At 42.6% G+C, this 19,784-nt stretch overlaps 1 protein-coding gene across 24 annotated transcripts in view; it reads left to right on the top strand.

Moving 5' to 3' along the window:
* Positions 1 to 19,784, top strand: part of LOC100755304 (F-box-like/WD repeat-containing protein TBL1X) — a 158,998-nt gene that overhangs the window by 79,684 nt on the left and 59,530 nt on the right. For 14 of the 24 annotated variants that reach the window (XM_027432655.2, XM_027432649.2, XM_027432650.2 and 11 more), the window contains one exon: positions 8,850 to 8,928. The exons of the other annotated variants lie outside the window; for them this stretch is intronic. The gene's annotated coding sequence lies outside the window, so the exon portion shown is untranslated. The remainder of the gene's footprint in view (positions 1 to 8,849; positions 8,929 to 19,784) is intronic. 24 annotated transcript variants of the gene reach the window in all.

Genomic DNA, 19,784 nt, shown 5'->3' with positions numbered 1-19,784 from the left:
AATAAAGTGGGAAGCAATCCAGGAAGACACCTGACACCCATCCATTGTACATACACACAGAGACACTCACACATGTTGGCATACACATGTACCATATACATGGAAGCAGGCACGAACACTACACATACACTTTTAAAAAATGAGATGATCTGTAATAGATTGTGGAGATAATGCGCTTTATGTTATCTCTGAGTGCTCTACTAGCATTTTAATGCACATTGCTGCCTTCTGCTATAGTTACTAACTATAGTTAGTTATTGTGAACTTACTAAAATATAGCTTTGCTGTCCCTTTCCTTCCTTATTAAACTACAGAGAAGTCTTCAATTGTAAGGCATATATCCTCACAGCTAGACTTTTTTTATCTACTGGGAGTCACAGAGATTTATTTTATTTTATATCACTGATTAACTTTAATTATGACTAATAATTTATTTAATTATTTTTTGAAATATATTACTTTTGAATTTAATTTTTGAAAACATCATGGGCTGCTTTCTAGGTTTTGTTTAGGAACCTTTGAATTAAAGGTAACATATTTGGCAGCAATGGAGCACTTCTTTACATCAGCTGTAAAGACATTTTCTCCTCTGTATGAACAATGCTTATAGCAGGCTTTAGCTGCACATGCCGCCTCTCACCTGGGTTTTTTCTGTAGGTTTATTTACATGGATATTTGTTACACTTTGCACTCTGTGGATATTTGTCTTTGTCAATGAGTCGGGGGGAGTGTATTAATCTTGTGTGACATTCAGATAAGCAGGGAACAGATGGATTTATGGCTTTGCCGTTGAGGCTAGTTGGTGAATTATAAATAAAGTTTTGGGGGAGGGACTCAGGAGATGGTTCAGTCAGTAAAGTGCTTGGTGTAAGGACATGGGGACCTGAGTTCCATCTTCAGAACCCACATTAAAAAACAAAATCAAAACCCCCCAAATTCAGGCGTTGTAGTACAAGCATGTCCCAGCAGTAGTGTAGTAGAGACCAGTGGACCTGTGGCTTGCTGGGCAGCCAGCCTGACCTACTTGGGTGATCTCTCCTGTCTTAATAAACAAGGTAGATAGCCATCCTTAGGCATGACACCTGAGGTTATCCTTTGACACATACCTTTCCTTCCCCATATATAAAACTCTTAGCTGTCTCTGGTGAGCCCTGGACTGACCTAATTGGCCACAGACTACATCACCACATGCAGTGTATTCCTTGTCTGATATGTCTTCTCCTGTTGGGTACTATGGAGTTGAGTGGGTTTCTTTTTTAGTAAAGAAGGAGTGGTGAGTTGCCATCATCTTGTGTAAGAATCAGAAATCTGTGTGTGAGCAGTCTGTATCCTAAAGATGACCCTGGAATCCTCATAGCAAAAGCAGTTTTTAGTCCCCTTCTCCTGTACCTTCGAGGTTAGGGCCCAGGAGGGCCAGGAGAGAAAAGGGATTGTATTCCCCCCTGGCACATTTTTTAAATTGAAGTCCACATCATTCTGTATAGGCCTTACCACTTCCTGGAAAACATAGCACTGCAGGCAACAGGTAGTGGGGTGTGTGGCACTATGGACTTATTTCCAGCATATGACAGCCCAGTTCATGCATTTAGGTGAGTCTAGAAATCATCACATGTTTTCTGGTGAGTCCAGCTAGAAAGGCTTCATATAATTAATGGATTTATGGACAGAAAAACTTTGCTTAGAAAGGTTAAGCATGCTGTGTGTGGCATTCTTGTGAACCTCAAGAAGAAACAGGAAGAAAGGACTCTTCTGGACATTGTGTAGAGACAGCCTTGGAAATGTTTTATCTTCTGCCTCTTGCGTCATGGATCTTAGAAAAACAACTGAACACCATCTTCTTCTACTAACACTACTAATCTTCACTACAGCAAAGTGTCCTGGGCATCATTGTACCAAATCCCACTGGCCAGCTAGCTAGTCTGGCCAAATTGGTGAGCTCCAAGTTTAGTGACACACTCTGTGAAAAGACAAGGTAGAGGGTGATAGAGATTTTTTGTGCCCCCCCAAAGCAGAACTTTATAGATGAAACATGCAAAGATTTTGAGATAATTACAGCTTTAAACAATATTGCAAAACTTGTGCACCCCCACCCCCACCCCCCGTTCTTTCTGAAGGGTAGCAAATGAGAGCTGTTTTCATCTCTGGAAGGTAATGCTTCGGTTTTGGATAACAGTAAGATGGCCTAGGTGACAGTTAATTGTACAAGAATATGGTCTGCATCACTGATGAATTGCTGTCTGTCCATGTGACTGGTGTTTTGGCTCAGGACTTTTTAAGTGCTAGCCACTCCAGGAGAGCAAGCTGGAATGGCGACCATTGGAGAAGACTATGAGATGAAGGGATTCATTTCTGCAGGCCCAGACAGTATACCTGAAGGAATGGGGGCTCCAGCCATCTTCCTTTCTCCTAAAGCCATCATTTTAGACCCAGCTCAGTATTTACCAGGTTCATTCTTTCAATTACATATAAGTTAAACTGGCAAATACCCTCTCTTTTGACTTCCTGCTTATTTTTAAAACTGTGCTTCTTAAAAATCATAAACTCACCCAATACTAGTAGTCAATTTTTAGAAAATGATTCCATAACATTTAAAACATCTATTTAATATTGTATTAGGATGTGATATATACTAAGACCTTCATATAGAGGTTAGAGGACAGCTTTTGGAGTTGGTTTTCTTCCTCTACTGTGGGCTCTAGGGATCAAACTCAGGTCATCAGGCTTGAGTAGCAAAGATACCTCATGATAGCCTTTATGGCTGGAAAACTGAGTGGAAGAAGAGGGGCCAAGGCCTTTTTATCTCCACAGGCGCACTTCTCAGAGACCTAAGTTCTTCCTGTACACATCTGTGTTTTAAATCTTCTACTACTTCCGGTAGTGCCACCCTAGGGAGCAAGACTTTAGTGACACATGGACATTTGGAGAATATTCCCAGTGCTACTGGCATACAGTGCACACAGAAGGTGGGGATATACCTTCTTACATTGCTACTTGGAGAAGCTGCTTCTTGCTGAGCAGGCTGGACAGGATCCCTACGATCAGATGTGGATAAGCAGCCAATTTCTGTTTTATAAGCACGGAGTCAAGGGAACTCTGAATGAGGTCAGAACACTGGCAGCATGCACAGGTAGACTGGTAATGCTAGGGCTCAGACAGGAAGCCAGGCATCTGACTGCTTTGTGGCTTCCCAGGCTCTCTCTCCTTTGCTGTTCTGATTTTAAGTGTAAACTACAGCTTTGATGTTGTATATTTGACTATTTTAAGGAGTGTGTATGTGGGGGTAGGGATTAGTTGGTAGAATGCTTGCCTAGCACTCACAAAACCCTGAGTTCAGTCCTCAGTCCCTCATAAAGCTGGGTGTGGTGATGCATATTAGAATCTTAACATGTGTTCCCTTCATTTGGGAGGTAGAGTCAAGAGGTCATCTTTGGCCACATGGCACGTTTTGAGACAGCACAGGCTATGTGAACTCCTGCCCCCAAACAAAGCAATGAAGACTAGGGATATGGCTCAGTGGATAAAGCACTTGGACAAATGTGAGGACTAGTATTTGACTCCACATAGCCATAATAAACCCAAATACTGGGTGGGCATAAAAACAGCCCACCTGTGGTTTTAGCTCTCAGAAGGAAGAAATGGCGTCCTCAAAGCAAACTGGTGAGCTAAACTAGCTTATATTTTAGAGTTCTGGGTTCAACTGAGAGACACTGCTCCAATGAATAAGGAGCACCATTGAGAAAGACATCCAGTGTCAACCTCTGGCCTCCCCTGTCATCAGCATACATATGCACATGCACCCCCAACATGGTGGGCATGTATACACGTGTGTGTACACTGCACATACGTAACGTTGTTAAAAATTACCAGTAAGTGTTAGAGGCAAGGCTAGAACAACCCCCTAAGCCCTGCCTTTGCAATTTGCTTTTTAATTTAGAAAGCCCAAGCCTTGGGTTACCTTGGCTATGTAAATAGGGATGGCTGAGCTGCACCTGTGTGCCCTTGTCAGTTTCTTTAACAGACTTTACTTAGAGAACAACTGGAAAGTCAATTTGGTATACCAGTCTGGGCAACATCTGACTAGACAATTAATTGGGTCATGACAAAGACTTTGACTTGATAAATTCTAAAAGAGAAGTTTTGAAATTCCTACTGGTAATCCCCATCCCCTGCTGTTCACAGACCCCCGGAGGAGGCTTTGGCCTCTGGAGAGACACAAGTTGTAGATGTGGTCATTAGTAATGCATGCAGGTCTAGGTGTTGAGATTGACATTCCCAATTGTGCCAAGCTGGCACAGACAGAGGAAGCATAGATCCACAGAGGACTAAAACAGTGCTTTGTTAAATGCCATGTAGAACTAGGCACTGTAATAAAACAAGTGACTCCCTGTGCACTAGTACAACTGGGACTCCTGTGGCAGAAGACAGGGTTGGCCTTGGCAGGGAGAATGCTGCTGGCATTGTCAGACTGAGTCTTCCGTTTCTTTGAGATACTGCACATTATTGTAGTGTTTCTCCCACTGACGAAGGCAGGACATCTTGCCAAACAGACAGCACTGATAATAATTATCATACTAGAAGAAACCACAATGCTTAGAAATGAAGCCCGTTCATGTACTGCTTGGCAGAAACTGCAAAGTAGCATATGACAAATATGTCAGCCAGGTAGTAAGATGGTTATGTGAGAATTTAAATTGAAATCATTCAGAAAATAAGCTTTCTGGGAAAAAACACAAGTTCCCAGGAGATGTGGACGTTATTGACTGTGCAGTTCCTTGAAGCAAAGCTAGTGGCAATATGTGTTGCTTACAGGTGTAGATATTTTCTTTCAAAATCAAGAATTTGACTTTTTGTTTTGTTTTGAGACAGGGTTTCTCTGTGTAACAGTCTTGGCTATCCTGGAACTCAATCTGTAGACCAGGCTGGCCTTGAGCTCACAGAGATCCACCTGCCTGTGCCTCCTGAGTGCTGGGATTAAAGATGTATACCACCACCACCACCTGGCAAATTTGACCTTTTTTTACTAATAGAATGTTGACTGGATAGCAAGCCATAACATTTTAGTCAAATGTTTTTCTCTGAATGCTGACTTTTTTATCAGGACAGAGTCAGTTTGTTGGTACCACACATTGTTTCTACAGACAAGGAAGGGATTCCAAAGCCTCTCTATTTTCTCCTTAGGAGTCCTAAGGGGGACACGATCAGGAAGCAATGACTGAGATGCAGGTGACTTTTTCTTTTACAATGCACAAGGCCAGCGTTTGTGTCTGGGGAGTCCCAGGTCTGCACACTCTGTATCAGGAGTCTTTGTGTGTCAATGCTGAGGAAACTCTTTGTTTCACCGGGCATACTGTACAATAGCAAAGAGCTATAGTGAATGGTATGAGTTATCTGCTGTTTAATAGGTAGGTGATTCCCCAGCACAATAGCCTGCTCATTTGAGCATGCGACAGGCACAGAAGTTTCTCTTTCACATTGGATTTGGAGTGTTCTCCACCTTGATGGAGAAAAGGACTAGGAAGGGAAGGTAACACTTGAAGGAGATGAGGTATGTATCGTTAGAAAATGTTTTGAGAAGGTTCGTGAGCCATATGTTCCTGTTTTGTTTCCTTCTTTTTAAAATTTGAGATGTATGTGTACATGAGTGTGTGTGTTCAGTTACACATTTGCATGTGCATTTTGAGGCGAGAGTATAAACTTTGCCCAGAAATGACAGGGTCTCACTGGCTTGGGGCTTTCCAAGTGGACACTGGGGATGGGACTTAGGTCCTCATGCTTACAAGGCAAGAACTTTACCAACTGGGCTAGAATCTCCTCAGCCATGTTTGTAGTTTTGATGTGTGCTAAGAGCCCTTAGGGTCTGTCTAGGCTCCAGAGAGATGGCTTACTGGGTAAAGGCGCCTATTGCCAAACCCAAAGGAAGACTTGTTTTCTGGGACCCACATGGTGGAAGGAGAGAACCTACTCCTGAAAGTTGTTCTTTCATCCACACATGCATACTCCCTCCTCCCCCACAAAATAAATATTGAAAATTTCATTTAAAACTGTAAACACCTTCCCCAGGGTCTGAGAAGATGGGTAATTATGCTAGGTTAATGTACAAACATGAAAACTGAGTTTTGATTCTAGCACTCATATAAAAAGCTAAGCATGGTTGTGCATGCCTGTACCCTGGTGCTGTGGAAGTTAGAGACAGGAGGATTTTGGTTCTTGCTGGCTGCTATCCTAGCTCTAGGTTCACAGAGAGATTCTGTCTCAAGGGAATGAAGTAGAGAATAAGTCACCTGGCATCATTCTCTGGTCATTATGTACACATGGCTCCACATGTGTGTATTCACCACACTCAAATCCTCCTGGAATCCTTCTCTGGTCTTTATGTACACATAACTCTACATGTGTGCCTACACCATACTTACATCCTTCTGCTCTCCCGAACCCTATCATTAAAAACAAATATATACTATATATATATATATGTGTCACCTTTGTGTGGTTATGTGCATGTGTATGCTGCTACCTGTGGAGGACAAAAGAGGGTTGCAAATGGTTGTGAGCCACCTCATGTGGGTTCTGGGAATTCAACATTGGTCCTTTGCAGTAGTGTGCTATTAACCACTGACCCATCTTTCAAGTCCCTTACCTTATCTGATTAAGTGTTGGTGTTGTTATAGCTGTTGCCACTATTGAGAAATTAAGAAACATGAACAGTGACAACATCCAGGTATCTACAAATTGCCCATAACTGAGCTAAATGGTTAAAAAAATCTTTTTTACATGCTGTATTTGTTCATAAGTAATTTCATTTTACCTTCTCCAAAGTTCATCTGAGTGAATCCAATTTCCTTGTCTATCTGTACATTCTCTTCTTATGGTCTGTATGTGGATGATTTATTGTGTTTCTTGAATAAAAAGGAACAGAAGCCTGGGCTTGGTGCCATATGTCTTAGTTCCAGCTCTTGAGGAGGTGGAGGCAGAGGAACAGTAATTCAAAGCCAGCCTCAGAGTGAGGCTGGTCAGGGTTATTGGAGATACTTAAACATGTGTGAGTGACAGAGCTCATGGAATCCTGCAGAGATTCTAAGAGTCAGAGGTGATGGAGGACACCAGGAGAACATGGTCCTCTGAATCAACTAAGCAAGTTGCATATGAACTCATAGAGACTGAAGCTGCAAGCAAAGGTCTACATGGGTCTGTACCAGCTCCTCTGCATATGTGATACAGGTTTCAACTTAGTATTTTTATGGGACCCCTGACTATGAGAATGAATGGGTCTCTGATTCTTGTGCCAACCTCCTGTTGGGTTGTCGTGTTCAACTTCAATATTATAGTTTTTGCTTCATCTTATTATATTTTATTTTGTTATGCTTTGTTACCTCTCAGAAGTCTGTTCTTTTCTAATAAGAGACAGAAAGGGAATGGATTCAGAGGGGAGGAACTGACAGGAGTAGAGGGAGGGGGAGGGGAAATATAATCAGGGATATATGGTGTAAGAAAGGAATCCATTTTCAATTAAAAATAGCTTGTCAGATATTATAGGAAAAGAAATACTAAGTTTCGAAAAAAATCCTTGTTCTTTAAATTACACAAATTATGGCCCTTCTTTTGAGTAAAAATTTATTATTCAAAATAAATAAATGAATGAGTGAGTGACTGAATGTATGGATGAATAAAAGTAAATGGGAAGTTAGTTTTCACTTGGTTTCAGATAGGACAGAATACTAGGACTTTGGCCTTTGTACTATGATGCTTCTTAGGAGTATGGCACTCATGAAGGACATTGTGCCCTTCAATGGAATCTTGGCAAGGCCTACAAATACTTGTGGTTGTCACATCTTTGAGGTGCTAAGGCATCTGATGGGCAGTCTCTGGGTGCCTCTAAATACCCTCCTGTATATAAGGCAGACTTCAAGAACAGTGGGTGCTTTGCCAAATGCCAGGAGGGCTCCTATAAGCATTAATGTCCTGCAGTATTCTGCACTAACTCCATGTTTCTGAAAGGTTTATCTGCTGAAATTTCATCTTGGGAAGTGCCAAGACCCTGGCCTGGCCTGGTGAGCATGGAGGGGACAATAGATACTGCCTGTTTGTAAAGCCCAGGCCAAGAACTGAGTGAGGTACCTGCTTTGGGAGCAGAAGGGATGGAAACCAATAGATATCAAGAGAAATTATGTTAATTGAGCTGTGCAGTTCATCCACTTAGCACACAGCATATATTTAAAAAGTGTGCAGTCATGCTTACATGAGGTTATAGCAAAGGTCCATTCTTTGCAAAGAGTCCCCCCAATCAGGGGCAGTCACTCCCTACCCCATTGCCCTACCTCTGCCAACCTCTACTCTTCTTCTATCCCTGTGTTTTTCTACTTCAGGGACCATACATAAGCAGAATCCTGCAGTTTTGTCCCTTTAGATCAGACTTTTTTCACTGATGTGTTGTTTGGAGTTCATCTATGTTGCAGTCAGTATTTAAACCTCATTTCTCTGTATTACACACTGCTCTTCTTCTGTTATGTGTATAGGCCACATATTGTCTATCATGTTTGCCCAACATTGCCATCTACTTTTTGACTAATGGTGGAGGGAGGGAGGGAGGGAGGGAGGGAGGGAGGGAGGGAGAGAGAGAGAGAGAGAGAGAGAGAGAGAAGAGAGAGAGAGAGAGAGAGAGAGAGAGAGAGAGAGAGAGAGATTGAGATTGAGATTGAGATTGAGATTGTTGTTAGGGGATTCTCATGGGGAGAAGAGTAATAGATAACTCACGGCCTGACATCTACCAGTTGGGGTGGGTGGACCCAGAACAGATTCCCCTAACCAGAACTGATAGCGATTTTGACCTCAGGAATCTGTTTTATTCACAGGAATCTTACTTTATCTTCTGTGAGGCTCCCTGTCCCAGAGCCAGCTACACTTTAAGGAAGATAGGGGACTACTGACAAGGTGAATGGTTGTTTTAAATCATTTTTACTCTTCCTTCATCTAGATGTAAATATATTTCTCTTTAGATCAATGTGTAGTACTGCCTATTATGTTTTCTCTCCTCCCTTCTCCTTTTACCTCTTCTCCTTTCTCTTTTCCTTCTGGTCCCTCCAGCCTCCACGACAGGTTTGTTCCCTGTTGAGAACAGGCTTTCTCGTCTCCCTACCCTGTTCTTTTCTTCTCTCCCCTTTCTTGTTGCTGTGGATGGAACCTAGCACTTGTCACTTGCTAGCCACTCACCTAGACCCTGTTTTATTTTTGTCTTGAGTTATTGGTAAGCTGATTTATCCCTCCACAAACTCAGCCTTCCAAATTTGACAGTTGACATTTATCTTCTCCTGTGGTGCCTGTTGGCTTTAGTACCCACCCCATGGATACCACAGCCACGGGTATGTGAGATCTGTATGTGAAGTGATGTGGTATGTTCATATAACCCATGCACATTTGCCTGTATGATTTAATTCCACTCTAGATGCCTTAACAATTCCTAACTCTCTGTATTGAAAAGTGCTCTGCAGAGAGTTGTTCATGGGAATATTTGAGAGTGTTCATGTCTACCAGAGACTTTTTTCCCTTCGATCATTTCTAGCTGTAGTTGACTTGTATCAGCATGCAGGGACCCCACAGATACAGAGGTAAGAATCCTTTTAGGGGTTCTTAAGTCCTTTCAGGAGTTTTAACTTGAACTCTTTGAGGATTGAAAAATTGCATTTCATCCTTGCATTCTGCCATCTCCCAATAAGAGGGCCCAGAGTTGGAAAGCTTTCTAAAAGTTACAGTCAAATAAAGGCATTGGAGGCCTGAGTCTCAGGCTTTTTGAGCCACGTCAAAGAAAGCTGTAGCTGACCCTGTCCCTAAAGACACTCTCCCTTCTCCTTTGTGATCCCACACTGTTCTTTCCTTTTGTAGAAAAGATTATTTAGACCTTGTCTGGCAGAGCAAGCACTGCTAGCAACATGGGCACTGGACTTCTGATGTGCCCAAGGAGGACAGAACCACAGTTAGCAGAGCCATCTCAGAGGCTGTAAGATGGCATCTGCCAGATGGGCCTTGGAATTCCTAGTCCTGTGTGACTGGTGACCAAGGTGGTGCCAAACATGTATATGTATCGGCTTTCCCAAAGCCACCATACAAAGTGTGGAAGAATCTAGAAATTCAAATAGGAAAGATTTTTCCCCTTGTAAATCTGGTTAAATCAGTGTGATGTGTGGTGTATTTGAAGACAGGGTACTGAACAGGAGACAAATGATTTGTTCCACATGTGAATACATCTTTGCTCAAATGCTAGTCTAGTTTAGGTTTTTCAGTATGGAGCCTTCACATGGGAAACAGTGCTTTCCAGAGTTCTTGCTCAAAGGCCAGAGATGAAAAGGAACCCTGACTTGGCCCTTAGCAACTGTTAATGATTAACACACCCCATGGAAACCAGCAAAGCTTTAAATCTAACTCATGTTTCTCTTTCAAGTGAACCAATATCCTGAATTGGTTTGTTAGGAGCTACACCACTGAGAAACAGCAGATTGTCCATTCTGGTATTCACAGCTGACATTTTGGCAACAATATTGAACAAATATGAATGGGTGGAATAAAGCTGAGTTTCATACTGTAATTCATTTAAAATAATACCTTACCATGAATTAGGGTTAAAGAAGGCCTTCTGGTTGTGGGTCCTCACATTTCACCTCATTTGAGACAGGGTCTCTTTTACTGTTCACTGTGCTGCAAGCTGACAAGACTCAGAAAATATTGAACTAAAGATGGTTTCCCTCCCTCCCTCCCTCCCCCTCCCTCCCTCCCTCCCTCCCTCCCTCCCTCCCTCCCTCCCTCCCTCCCTCCCCCCCCCCGCCCACCCTGTTACTCAAGCCTGCTAGGCAAAATAAGGAGTTATAATTAACACCTAGGTCAGCCCTCCTAATTCCCTACAAAATGAAGGGTCAACTGGATTGATCATTCTACAAAACCTGAGGGATGTTTTGCTCCCTGGAGGACTTCTGTTGTTGAGGGTCATGATTCAGGGAAGGGCACTTAATGGGAAAAGGCCAGGAATGTTGTAAAAATGTCATACAATACACTGGATAGTTCCTCATGCAAAATAATACCCCTCCCCAACAATTTCATAAGCACCATGCCACTGTGCTTCTTTTCATATGGCAAAAATCTTTTCAGACATTACATAATGCTTCCTCAGGGGACGGGAGGATAATTACCTCCAGTTTGAAACCATCTCTCTGAACTCCAAGGCTGTAAAATCAGCTGTTAGTTCCCTTCTCCTGAGTTCAGGTAAGTTAAACTACATTGCCAGTTGCCTTGGCTTTTTGTAGGGACAGAAATGAAATTCCAGAGCTTTCTGCTTCTTCTCTTTAAATGTCATGGTCGACCACTGTGGCAAAATAACCTAACACAGACAAATCCTTTACAAAGGAGAAGACTCAAATGGGGGTAGGAAGATGATTCAGTCAGTAAAGTGCTTGCTGCTTAAGGGTGCAGACTCGAGTTTGAACCCCAACACCCATGTAAAAGCCAGACATGAAGGTGCACACTTGTAGTCCGAGTACAGGCTGGAGTATCCCTGGGGCTTGCTGGCCAGTCCTGTCAAGTTGGCAATCTCCATGTTCAGTTAGCAGTTCTGCCTCAAATAGTAAGGCAGAGAGTGAGGAAGACACTGTCAACTTATGGTCTCTCTCTCAACACACACACACACACACACACACACACACACACACACACACACACACACACACACACACACACACAAAAGATGGGGGCAGCATGGAGATTTATTTGAGCTCATGGTTTCAGAGGTGTTAGTTTTTGGTTGTCTGGTCAATTGTTTTGTGTTCAGGTAGGTAGAACGTTAGGGTGGAAGGGTGTGGAGGAGCAGAGCTCCTCACCACATGTTGGCCAGAATAGAGGAGGATCCTAAGTCTTCAGGGACAAGGTGTATCCTTAAATGACAGTCTCCAAGTGAGAGCCTTAGTGATTAGCCTTCCTCTAGCTAAATCATACCTCCTAAAATTTCCACCATTGCCTAACTATACCATCAATTTAGGAATCTATCAATAGATTACCTTATTGTCAAGGTGTTAGCTCTCATGATGTAGATTTTGCCAAGCCAACATGTGCACACTGTTACATACCCAAGTCTTCAACACCTATCCAATCTGTGACAGCCACCCACAGAGGGAGTTCTTAGTACAGTTTGATGATCTCTGGAGATGGTGCAGGTAAGATCCAGAGTAGCCTTTCTGAGTAATGTTCCATTCTGGATGTGAATTTAAAATTTAAAGTGATGGCTGTGTGATATGTGAGCAAGGATAAGTTCAGAAATAAGATAGATTGTATGGTCTTCAGGGTGTAACCCTGTGTTGTGTGGCAATTTCCTCAGATAAAAACCTTCCATCTTGGTGGAAAGCTCCTCAAGATACAGGCTGGTCTTAGAGGAAGTGAAACATTCCATCCTGCTGGGAAGCTCTCTAAGCCCATAAGGTAAACAACTCACAGGATTTAGGAACTCCCTGAAACTGATCAGATTAGGTCTCTCCCTCCTCAAGCCTGTATAAGCAGTAAGGTTGAAAGCCCCTTCAGACAAGCTGAGCTACCTAGAAGAGGCACAGAGCAGGTGAACCATCTGGAACAGAGACCACCCAAGCTACCTTGAAGAAACACAGACCAGCTGAGCTGTCTGTAGGTTGTCTATGCTGTGTGCTCTAGGTTTTCAGCTTTTATGAGCTGTCACCTATACTGTGGTGGGCTTTTAGTGATGCAACTGTGTTTAGTCATTTCTGCTCCTTAAGTAGGCCTTCACCCACATTCTTAAAAGTAACCCCAATAAAACTCATTGGTTTAACAGTATGGAATTTGGTAGTATCCATTTGGTCTGTTGTTAGTTCCCTATGTGGATTGCATCAATGCTGTTTATGTTTCCCCAGGACTAGTGTCACCCAGCATCTCAAAAGCAGGCTGGGTAATGTTCAGGGTAGCTCAGATTGTCTTGTGATCATACAAAACAAAATGTATATTAGAGGATGTCCCTCAGTAGTAGAGTAACTGTGTTGCACGTCAAAATCCTTGACTGGGTTTCAGGTGAGGATACACTGGGAGGAGTGGGGTAGGGGAGTTTTGTTTGTTTAGCTTTGTTGTGTTTGAGATAGACCGGCCTCAACTTGGTTCCGTGGCTAAAGCCAATCTCCTAATTCTTTGTAATGATAACAGGGTCTGGAGTATAGTTCAAAGTAATTGGGCTGAAATAATAAATTTTCGGCATTGGTTCTCAAATATCTATAAAGGACAAAACATAATGAGTATAATGAGGAGGGAAGAGAACTGAGACCTAAGTGGATAGAAGACTTGAGGTTAGACATGTTAGAAATAAGAGTTAACAGTGGTAGCAAAGAAGATGGCTGTGATGGTGCACCTTGTAATCCCAACACAGAAGGTGGAAGCAAGATGACATAGAAATCTAGGCTAGCCTTGGCTGTACAGTAAAATATATCTTAAACAAAATATACACAGATTTTAAGTATATTCACATACAGTTTTCTTTTTAAATATGGGAAATAGGGTTGGGGAGTTATACCAATGAAGACCTGAGTTCTCTCCGTAGAACCAGGTACAAAAGCTTGGTACAGTCCCAGCCCTGCAGAGGCAAAGACAGGCAGATCCCTGAGGATCATTGACCGTCCATCCACTTTAGCCGACCTGGAGAGTGTCAGGTTGGTGAAAGACTGTCTCAGACAAAAAAACGTGGGTGATGCCTGAGAAAGGGTACACAAAGTTGTTCTCTGGTTTCTGTACGCACGTGGATGGACAGGGAAACACACACACACACACACACACACACACACACGCACGCACGCACGCAGAAGATGAGCAATGCAGAGAAGATTTTATGAGCAGTTGTGGGTTTTTGGAGTACTTGCTAGTTAAGAATAGCATACTTTTGCCTGCTATATATTATTCATTTCTCTTTGCAGGGCTGGGGGTGAAGCCCAGCTATCTATGCATGTTAGGCAAGAACTCACCCGCTGGGTACACTACCTCTACCCCTTTTTTATATTAGAGTGTAAGGTTAGTGATGTTGTGTTTAAAAGGCTGGAATTGTGGCCCTGTGAATATCCTGTTGCCTTCCTCTGTGAAATTCTGCATTTTTTCCTCCCAAAGATACTATTTTAAAGCTGTCTTGAATGCCCTTTTGAAAGCCTTTAACACCCATCATTACTACCATCACACACACACACATACCCGACTTCCCAGAAGGCAGAATGTATTCTAAATGCTGAAAGATACAGACATGGATAGAATGGCTTCTCAAAGAAATTAGAATCTCTGAAATGTATGGAAAGGTTGACATCCAGCAGTCTTCAAACCACAGATAGTCTTCAGGAGTGCTTCTGTAGCTTAGCTTTTGGAACACCTAGTCCTTGGGGGTGGAGTTTCTGATAGCTTCCTGAAATGCAAACCCTGTCTTTAATTATTTAGGGCAGGTGCTCTTCAACTTACAATGGGGCTCAGATTCAATAAACCCTTTGTAAGTTGAGATATTATAAAGGCACAGATGTGTTTAGTTCACCTAGCCTACCAAACATAACAGGATGTCTTAGTGTATTTGGACTGTTATCATAAAATACCGACTGGGTAGCTTACATAGGAGATTATTTCTTTGCAGATTGGAAGTTCATCATCACAGCATAGCAGATTGATATCTGGTTATGGTTGCTTCCTGGTTCATTGATGGTTCCTTACTATATCTTCACAAGCAAGCGTTCAGGGGGCTTTCTGGGATCCCTTTTAAAGCACACTAACCCCTACCCATAAGGCTCCACACTTGTGATCTCATCACTTCCCAAAGCCCAATCCTCTTAATAGTGTATCACTTTGGGGATGGGGATTTAACATCGGAATTTGGTCAGTTTTGGAAAGATTATGATCATGGAACATGGCTTCATAGATTGGTGTGAGTGCCATAGAGAATGGAATTTTATCTTTACAACAGAAAAATGCATACCCCTCATCTTAGATCATATCAGTAAGCACCTTTGTGACCCAGCTAGTCTCTTTGGAAATAACTTCTTTACAAACTGGTAAAATGGTGTCATTGCTAAGTATTGTGTACCTAGCCCCATGGAAACCCATGGTAATCATTTCTGCATCTGTGTCAATGCATCCAACCCAGGCTGAGTACTGTAGGTGCCTTGCTGGATCCAGGAGGGAAAATGATAAATGCAGTTTGTTTTCTTTATAGCCTGAGTGGGAGGAATCAGCCAAAGCACCAACACATCTTTCAATACAACCCTACTGAATTAATCAGTGTACTAACCCAGTGTCTCAGGAGCCAGAAGGACTGAGGGTGGGGGGTCTGAAGGAAGGCAGCAGCTTTGTAGTAAAGCCTTCAAGAAAACTTGGAATCTTACCCAGGGTTAAAGGATTAGGCTAGAACAAGACAGGCCAGGGCATGCACTGCATTCTGCATGTGTGTCCCAGAGCACTGTTGTGTAGAGAATGATGCATGAAATCTAAGTCTCTGGCTGAGCAAATAAATCCATACAGGCAGAATTCAGGGTATGAGGGGAAGGGGAATGGCACCAAGTCTGCTACTACCATTGTCTTTCACAGCTAATCAATCCTGCCCTCACAGTATGAGCATGTCGATCTTCAAAGAGGGGTTCTTGTGGCCACGTGGGTACCCCATAAAGGTCTTTAGAAGGTGCAGTGGGCTGAGAGCTGGAATCTTCTCAGGAGGCTATATCCCTTGGGCTCCAGTTGGCCTTGTGTGTGTGTGTGTGTGTGTGTGTGTGTGTGTGTGTGTGTGTGTGTGTGTGTACACATGTGTGTATGGGTACATAGGTATGCACATATGTGTGAAGGCTAGAGGTCAACCAGTTTTCTAGTTGCTTGATGAGCTTGAATGATTTTTAGCCATTCGTTGTATTCAATGAAAGCCTTTCTTCGGATCCTTAGACTATCCCAGTGTAGAAAGCTGTGTCATGCAGGTTAAGAGTTGACATATGTGCACTTAGCATTGACTGGGAAAGGCTAACCTGCCTTTGAATGGCTTCTCCTTTTTCTCCTTCAATCTCCACAGTCCTTGCTGTTCTGTCTTTTAAACTTATTTAGCTGTTGTTACACACACACACACACACACACACACACACACACACACACACACACACGGACACACACGGACACACACGGACACACACGGACACGGACACACACACACGGACACACACACGGACACACACGGACACACACACAGACACTATACAAACATACAAATAAAGATATTTATTCCTAATCTACATAAATACGGCCTTCTCAGTCTGTATAATATCACTTGCATGTGTGTTCCCAGGGCACACCATTTGATATTGGTATGCTCTTCCCTGGAACACTGTCTGTTTTGCTCTAAGTTTTCCTCAATTGCCTATGGTTCTTTGTCTGGGATTGAGGCTTTGTTGGCATTTTTCCTTCCACATTAGTGTGCCTGTTGGTGTTGTCTCTGTTCAGGTTATGCTTGGGCAGTCATGTTAGTGAGACTTCATGGCTTTAACTTCTGATATTTCTAGGCGACACAGTCTCACAGCAAATTTCCTGATCCTCTGGCTCTTTGATCTTTCTGCACCCCTTCCACAATGTTACCTGAGCTTAGGTATGGGAGTTGTATTGTAGATCTACCATTTGGGATTGAGCTCCATAACTCTGTATTCTGATTGGTTATATTTCTTTGTACTGGTCTCTTCATACATATATTTTAATGTAAGTCTCTCCAGTAAATTGAAGATGTCTGCTTTATTTTCCCACTTAGTATATATTGAATATTGCGGTAGAGCTGACTAAAATTTATCCATCTTTTCCCCATGTACAAGCTCATTGCACTTCAGTTCTTAGGAGATCTGTGTCGTGTTAGATTTCCTTCATTGAAATAAATAATCCAAAATAAATCAGTTTATAAAGACGACAGACTGATTTTAGAGTTCTTCAGTTGCTTGACACAGTCACTTTGGACAAAGCCTTATCGGATGGAGCAAAACCATGTACCTAATAGCAGCCAAGAAAAGGGAGAGTCAGGAAGAGATAGAGATTGAGGTCCCATTATCCCCTCTCGGCATGCCTCTAATGGTCTTACTTCCCCTCCATTCCACCTTCTAAAGGATTTTTTAGCCCCCCCACCCCACCCCCTTAACACCATGGGCTGAAGGCCAGCTTTTGACACATGGCATTTGGGGAACATGGAGGTAAAATCTATAATGTATATGCTTAACACACATGATATAATGAGTTTAATACCTTTTGAAAATGTCAGTTAAGCTTTAGTCACCCTAAAGTGTTATGCCTTGTCATATAATTGCTTCTTGTTGAATTACTCAGAAGCAATAGAGCCCAGAAACTCTAACCAAAAACCCAGGCACTGTATTGATTCAATACTAAATGTCTGTCTTGGTTCATGTGGCCTTGGTGTGCTTGGATCTCTTTTTGTGGATGAGAAGCCCCATTGAGAGCTCCCTGATAATGCACTGGACAATTCTCCCAGTTAATAAGGATTTGTTCACCTTTCAGACATCCCAAAACATGGGCATGAAAGCAGGTTCTTACCTTTTGCTTAGGGATGTACGCTGCTCACTGCTCTTCTCCATGAGACTTTCTACTTTAAAAGGCATTTCAACTTTTTATAGTACTTTATTTTTGGTACTTTGGGCTCCAGGTCCAGAGCTTTGCACATGCTAGGCAAGCACTTTGCCACCAAGCTACATCCCCAAGTCCTCAGAATTTTGTCTGTGCATGTGTAAATGTGTATGTGTGTGATTACAGAGATCAGAGGTTGATGTGAATGTCTTCTTCAATTATTCTCCATGTCTTTCATTGAGACAGGCTCTCTCACTTGAACCCAGAGCTCCCCAGTTTGGCTAGTCTAGCTACTGAGGTTGCCCTGTGGGACTTCACATCTCCATCTCTTGAGTACCGGGAATTGCAGGTGAGCTTCCATGCCTCCTTGGGATTTATATGGATCTAAACCAAAGTCTTCTGGCCTGTGTGGCAAGCACCTGGCCCTCATCAGAGTTTCTCTTTTGTTGATCTGAAACCTATTTTTAAAAAATATTTTGTCTAATATTAATGACTGACACACTTTTTTTAAAAAGATTTTATTTATTTATTATACATACAACATTCTGCTTTCATATATCTGCACACCAGAAGAGGGCACCAGATCTCATAAGGGATGGTTGTGAGCCACCATGTGGTTACTGGGAATTGAACTCAGGACCTCTGGAAGAGTAGTCGGTTCTCTTAACCTCTGAGCCATCTCTCCAGCCCCCTGAAACCTATTTTTAAGAGTAATTTTAATTTTTAAAGAACAGTACTGATAATAAACTGAATACAAAGACATACGTCTATAGCTGTGGATACCAAGACTGTGAAAAAGGATACTTAGGACTGTGTGTAATAGTATCTGTGAAGACAGATGCTTATTTATTTATGTGCATTGAAGTCACTAGAATACAGAGTTCATAATTTGGTATTGAGTCCCCACCAGTACATGGATGGTGGCTCTACAGCTGTGTTTCTCAACCTTCCTGGGGCTGCTACCCTTGAATACAGTTGCTCATGTTGTGGTGACCCACCCACCCCCACCACCATAAAATTACTTTCATTACCACTTCATAACTGTAATTTTGTTATTGTTAGGAATTGTAGTACAAATATCTGATATGCAGGATTGCAGGATATCTAATGTGACCTCTGTGGAAGGGTCCTTTGACCCTCAGAGAGGTCACAACCCACAGGGTGAGAATCACTGCTTTAGAGGTTCACAATGGACCATGAATAAGCTTGTGCAGCAGTAAGCACAGGCCCAAGTCCAAGATCAAGCCCACCTGAGGGTCTGTTTCCTACCTACAGATTTACTGTGTGAGTGGCCTTGAAGCACACTGTGTCTGTGGATGTTTTAAATCCCCAGGGTAGCTGTCATCTTGTAGCCCAGACTGGAATAATTTAGAACATAAATTGTCTCCCCTTTCCGGAGGCCACAGGTTAAACATAAAGGTGCCATTGGGCCCATAGGGGAAAATAAACTTCCCAAGTGTCTGCTTTCTGTGACCGTTTTAAGAGGATACCATACACACTAGATTGAAGGCTTTGCCTTCTGCAGTCTAACCTCATCTTCTAGATCACTATGTAGCCTTAAGGGTGGCCTTGAATGCCTCCTGATCCTCCTATCTACTCCCCCAATGCTGGAATTCTTACAGGCATATACCGGTATGCCCAGCATAGTTCAGTTCCATTTACTATGTTTTATGAATATGAGTGTTTTGCCTGTATGTGTGTATATGTACCATGTGTGTACCTAGTGCCTGTGGTGATCAAAGGAGGTGGAACTGGAGTTAGAGATGGTTGTGAGCTCTGCCATATGGGTGCTTTGAACTGTGAACCTGGATCTGGAAGAACAAATACTCTTAACCACTGAACCATCTCAACGATGATTCTTTTTAAAAGATGAGGTCAGATCATAGGTGTCTGCAGATTAGAACTTGTCATTTTGGGGAACCCAGTCCAGCCCATAACAGTTCTCACACACCCCCCTTCTAACCCCACCTTTCTTGTAGATTTATATGTTTTTCACAAGACACTTACAGAGCAGCCAAAGGAATCCAGGCAGGCCATATTCTTTGTCTCTGTAGTGAGCATGTAGATAGAGCAAGTTTTTTTTCCACCCAAGTACAATGTACCCTAAAAGGATGTTTCTACATCCAAGAGTAGGACCCAAGCAGCAAGGTGCAAAGCCAAACACAGAAGCTGGAACTGAAGTTTGTGGCCGCCTT

Source organism: Cricetulus griseus, chromosome X, assembly GCF_003668045.3.
Source record: "Cricetulus griseus strain 17A/GY chromosome X, alternate assembly CriGri-PICRH-1.0, whole genome shotgun sequence".
NCBI classification, from domain to species: Eukaryota; Metazoa; Chordata; class Mammalia; order Rodentia; family Cricetidae; genus Cricetulus; species Cricetulus griseus.
The sequence above is the reverse complement of the archived record's forward strand: the minus strand, read 5'-3'. Positions and strand labels throughout refer to the sequence as shown.